Raw genomic sequence first — 6,000 nt, forward strand, 5'->3', positions numbered from 1 at the left:
CCAGATCCTCTTAGGGTATATTTATTTTTCAAATAATGTAATATATGAGGTTGGTTGAGAGTGTCCAGAATAGAAGACAGGACTGTCTGACCTGTGTGTGTGTATTATGGGTGCCCAGTGCAAGGCAGTGTCATCTTCATTGGTGGCTCCCCCAACAGCATTATGCAACCGGATGGTGGTGTGGCAAAACATCATCCTGTCACAATGTGATAACATTTCCCAGGTCCTCAAACCTACTATGGGACAGTCCTATTTAAACAACAGGGCTACCCTGCAAAATCTGGGACAGATGATAATGAATGATGTGCCCTTGTGCACTGCTCACCTCCAACCAGTGGTGCATGCTCTAAGCTGTCATGAACCCAGAGCTGCGGCAGATCTAAGTGTCACTACTGTGAACAGCCCTGGCTTGATTACAGGGTTAGAGCAACAAACCCAGTAAAATGGGAGATGGCGGGAGCCAAGATACTTGGCAGATATAATTAATTATCATTTTACAGTGCACACAGTACAGTACAGACTTAACACAGAACACATTAAAATACATAAGTCTCTGCCCCCAAAGTATTTACACTCTAAATTGTACGTGACAACGGGTGTAACAAAAGCAGAGGGCTTGCAGCAACAAGATTATGCACTTTAGATGTACACATCATGCTAACACAGGTATTTGTCTCTAAATAATAAACATGTATACAAATGTTGTTATGATTCACTTCTTTTGGGTGTCAGTGTGCAAGCAAGTCTTGAGGGATTTCAGTGAGAGAATGGCTCCGCAGGTCAGTTCTGGAAGGACATATGATGTATACAGGCCAGCACTGGAAAATCATGGATAGCCATGCAAGAAGCAAACAGGTAATCAAGGGGGTGGGTGCAAGTGGACAGAGTAACAAGGTAAGGGATAGGCTGGATATGTAGGCACAGATGGAGTTATGTAGAACCTTGAAAGCAAGGACAAGGAATATAAACTTCATGTGGCAGAATGGGGGAGCCAGTGGAGGGATCCAGAAGGGTGGGATATGGTCAAGTTGACTAGGCAAGAAGAAGATTTTAGCAGCTGTGCTTTGTATGGATTGTAGAAAGGTGATGTGAGTGTCGAGGAGGTCAGAAGAAAGGCGGTTTCAGTCATCAAGACAGGAGATAAGAGCATGGACAAGAGTTTTTCCAATCTCGACAGAGGAAAAAGGTCAGATCTTTGAAATGCAGTAGAAGAAACAGCAAGATGTAGTCTGATAAAGTGATGCAGATGCCCCAAAATGTATATGGTATGGAGCCTGATGATTAAAAGAAAAGTACATTTTTTGTAGGGAGCTGCCCTGCTTTCAGTGGTTCATTCCTGAAAAAAATAAATCTGTTCATTGACTGATTGTAGCTACTTTTGGTAGGGAGCAAAATAGATTCACTGTAGTACATTAGTTTTCACTCATTGTAAAAGGTTAGTGGATATTGGGCATGGAGGAAACTAAATATTTTTGGAGTTCTGACTTACTTTTGACCCTATATTTTTCTGTTTTAATCAAACGATTTTTTAATCACAAAAGTCTGAACAATCCTGAACTCTATTATTAACTTTCTTTTTCTCTTTAGTATGTTAAATTTTCTTCTGCTGTTATAGAGGCTTAGTATTAAACAAATGAGTTTTAGGCTGGAATGTATTTTGCAGCAGGAGCATTTTTTCACTGATATTACTCCACAAGTTTTTAATTAGAACATAAAATCAAACTGGTTTTTTTATTCAGAGATGTTCTCCTGACACAAGTTTTCTCGTGCTTTGGTTCTGGGGACTATTTAATATATTCCCCCATCTCTGTATCCCTCATCCTCATTGCAACCACTGCCTTAACATCCAAGGGAAACTGAATGGACTCCCTTTGAACACCATCAACACTATTCCTTCATTGGTTCTTTATGTTGACTTACCTCAGCACTGGTGCTTTCTGCTTCTGTGTACATCAACCAGCATAGCAGGATCCTAGTCATGATAGAGACCTGTCTGAACATTGCTGTAATTTTTTATACATTAAATACAATAAATTGAGGGATATTGATAGAACTGACAGGCCTATCCATTGTACATTTGTTGAAGGCTTAAAAGATGCAGGACTAAAGACAAAGGCAGAGTAAAGAAAGAAAACAAAGATACATTTCTTCTGTCCAGATTGCTATCTCTGGCATTTTCTGTAGCTGAGGGCAGAAACCACATGAATTTTGAAGGGGGTTAGAAGGCTGGTTGGAAAGCCAGTTCTAGGCACTGGTCAGTCAATTAAGGATTTAAAGGGACTTCAACAGACTCTGCAGTTTGGGGCCTTGAAATATGAGCATGGAGTTGGGAAAAATTCTATTTGTGGGTGCTCCTCTGAACAGCTGCTTGGAAATAAATACACGACCCAATCTTTCAAGCTCTGTATGTAAAGCTTGCATGTATTGCAGTGGGAGTTAGGAAGTCTTGCTTGATCAGGTCCAAAGTTTCTCCAGAAAAATTTCATTGACCAACTGAAAGGCAAAGCCACAAAGTAACATACAAGTAAGGAAAATTGTCAAAGCAGGCGATTGGGGAAAAGAAGTAAAGACAGACTCAGGGGAAGGGTGAAATAAAAGCCAGAGGGCTCAATTCACAAAAACTGGATTAGCAAGGTGCAAGCCACATTCACATGGGGTGTTTGCTGCAAAGGACAGTTTTAATCGTCATTCATCAGGGGCGCCACAGAAGCACTGCTGGCAAAGGCTGCCTAAGGGGTCCAATAAATCAGCAGAACATCCATCTACCCTATGCATTCTCTGCAGCTAGTGCACTTTGAGGTTTGTGCTTGCTGTCTGTTAGCAACCATGTGATTTGAGCCAACCCATTACAACTCACCTTTGGATAGACTTTCTGCTTACAAAGGCCCTGCCAATGCAGCGCTTGAGTGAAATTAGCCCAGGGAGTATATTTTCTTGTAGCAAAGAGGTTCTGCTGATCTTAAGCTGGAAATTCAAAAAAACAAAAATTGAGGTGAGAGAAAGGAAACCAGAGTTGTATTTGTTTAAAAAAATCTGAGATAAGGGAAGTTAAAGTAGCATCCACCAAACAGGATCCACGTGGAAGCCAGAGCTCCCAACAACGTCAATTCCCTCACTTCAATTTCACTTGACAAACCTCATTTGTGCATTCACTGTCAGATTACTATTTTGGGCAGGGAAGTTTCAAAATTCTTCTGCTACTTTTAAAATCTTTTTACTTTTTAAACCAAATTCATCCCTGGGGTAATAATTCCATTGACTTCAGTGGATTTGCAGTGGGGATGAATTTGGCCCATTGGGGCAGAAAGTAAGGGGTGTCGTGGGTGTAGGGAAGTTCTACTGGAAAGTGCTTTGGGAGGAGTGAAGCATCTGCATCACTTGTCATCAAATGACTGAGGTTAAAACAGAGTCCGGTGGACACTTGAGAGATGATATCATACTATTCTGGAACAGACAGATTTCCACCAGCAGATTTAAAAGCAGTTGAGAAGGACTGGTTGAAAGCATCAGAGTATGAACTGTAAAAGAAATTGTTTATTCCTTGTTACCAAACATGAAAATGTATATATATATATATATATATATATAGTAATTCTGTGGCTACACCAGCACAGTTCACATTGTCTTTGCTAAGTTACTTATGTAAAACCCCAAAAGGTTAAGTACAAGTACTGTGGAGTCAGGATAAACATGGAAAACCAAGCCAAGTTCATTGCACACATGAAAGAAGAGGAAAAAAATCACAATGAAGGGAAAGAATTAAAGGCTATGAACTATAATGTATTCCTGTCATAGTTAGGACAAAGGGCATATGCTGTTCCAAAGAATGGACAGCCTTTGGAAGGCTAAACAGAAACATGAAAGCAACCTGTTTCTTTGCTTAAAAATGTTTTTAACATCAATATATTGCCATTCATGATATACCAATGTGGAGAGGATGCTAAAAGCTATACAAGAATGTATGAAAGAAAGAACCCAAACTTGCTATCATATTGAGAAGCATGGAAGCAAACCCAGCCAATTCCATACTAAATAGACTGTAAAGAAGCTGAACTGGCACGTGGCTCAGTCATGTCACAAGTAACAGAGGTGAACAGTGATCTAGTTTTATGACTAATACAGATATTAAAGAGGGCAAAGACTAGCTGCTAGTTTTATATCTTTACAATTCCACGTAAGATAAACAAAGAGTCATATGTACTTTCTGTCCCTACATATCACAAAGGGAGAGTTTTTGCAGAATCTACTTGCTTCGTTTGATTCAAAGCAAGAATGTCCAAAAAGGCCAATGTGAGACTTTTGTTCTGCAGTTGACAGAATATAGGCTATGATGATATCTCCCAAGCTCCTAAAATTTTTTCTCAATCCACCAAGATCACCCCATCCTAACCAAGCACATAGAAAAAGCACATGTATATCACTCATCTGAAGGAGCCACAAATCCAAGCTTTTCCACAATACCTAAAATCATTCAGAATAACATCTAGAGCAATCATCCAACCTCTATACACCCCAAAAAAGTACCTTACTCACTGAGCAATGTTTTACAATCAGTAAAAGGAGAAAAACCAAAGAATTTATTACATTCCATAGGGACCTTGATATGCTCATCTATTCGCTAGAAGTTGCTCCAATATTATGGTGATGAGCAAACTTACAAAACACTAGAGCGGGTGGGGAAACTATTTTGTTCCTGCAAAAAATGTCAGGTGAAATGAGGTCTTTTGTTGTTTTTAGGTTTTATGTCAAAACCCACAAACCTGTTTTTTTTCATTTCTCAGCAGCTGAACACTGAATTTTTTATTTTTTTCTACAAAACCCTGGAAATTTTCAACAAAAACATTTTTTGCAAAACTTTCCATTTTGTCAGAAAGCCATTTTCTGCTAAAAACAAAAATTCAGTGGAATGTTTTTGACCAGCACTACAACACACTGAAAGAGAGAGAGAGAGAGAGAGAGAGAGAGAGAGAGAGAGAGCTTTTTTTTAGTTTTTTGAGCTGCGACATTATAGGAAGTGGTAATATAATGTATTACAAACAACGTATCTCCAAATATGACATCTGTGTTTATTTTTCAGCCAAGTAAAATAATATAAACATAGATTCTGCCTCTTATTAAATATGAGTAATTCTTTTTCTTCTGGTGAAGTTATATTACAATACCTCCCACCATCCTGTATAGATTATTTCATGTTCATGAAAGGTATAGGTTAGACAGCTCTGCAGACTAAAGTGTTTTGTGTAGACAACAAATACATCATGAGTAATAATCTTGCAAGCTCTCACAACTACCGTATCACTGATGCACCCAATGTAAGTCAACACTGTTTTACAAGGACCCCCTAAGAATTAGAGAATGTAATTAAATTTCCATTGCCATCAAATTGATGTCTTTTTCTCCTGAGACTGTTAATAAAGGTGGCAGTTGTGAGGTGGGTTTTAATATGGACATCCGACATTTGAGGAATCCAGATTCCATGATGATGGGCACAATGCAAGAAATAGATTTGCATAACGGGGTGGTCTGTCCCCTTTAAGGAACAGTGCGGATAAAGGCCAGTCAACACCGGTTCCATGACATGGCCTCTTTAAGGAAACAGGTATTTAAGGGAGCAGCAGACAAGATGGAGGATGGGGGCCAAGTCTTAATCAAGTAGCCATCTCCTGAATATGATAAAACCCAGCTGTTAAGTGACTCTCAGGAGGGGAGAGAGGACAGACAATCTGGAGAAGAAAATTGCAGGGCATATTGAGTCAGCAGAGAGGTTCCCTGGGATGGGAATCAGAATCGGAACGGAGACTGATGGCCTGAGGAAGTCGGCCTGAATCACAATACAGCCCCAAGAAGAAGAGCTGTGTGGGCCACCGGAAGAAGTGGAAACCAGGGCAGATGATCTAATTAGTTTAATTCTGCTGCTTAGGCTCGGGAAATACTGTGTGCTGGAGCACCAGCCAAGAATCATTCCTGGCTGCTACCCTGGACTACAGTTATTACTTTTAA

Source organism: Emydura macquarii, unplaced genomic scaffold (assembly GCF_026122565.2).
Source record: "Emydura macquarii macquarii isolate MOO-44397 ecotype Brisbane River unplaced genomic scaffold, CSIRO-AGI_Emac_v2 contig_2897, whole genome shotgun sequence".
Lineage (NCBI taxonomy): Eukaryota > Metazoa > Chordata > Testudines > Chelidae > Emydura > Emydura macquarii.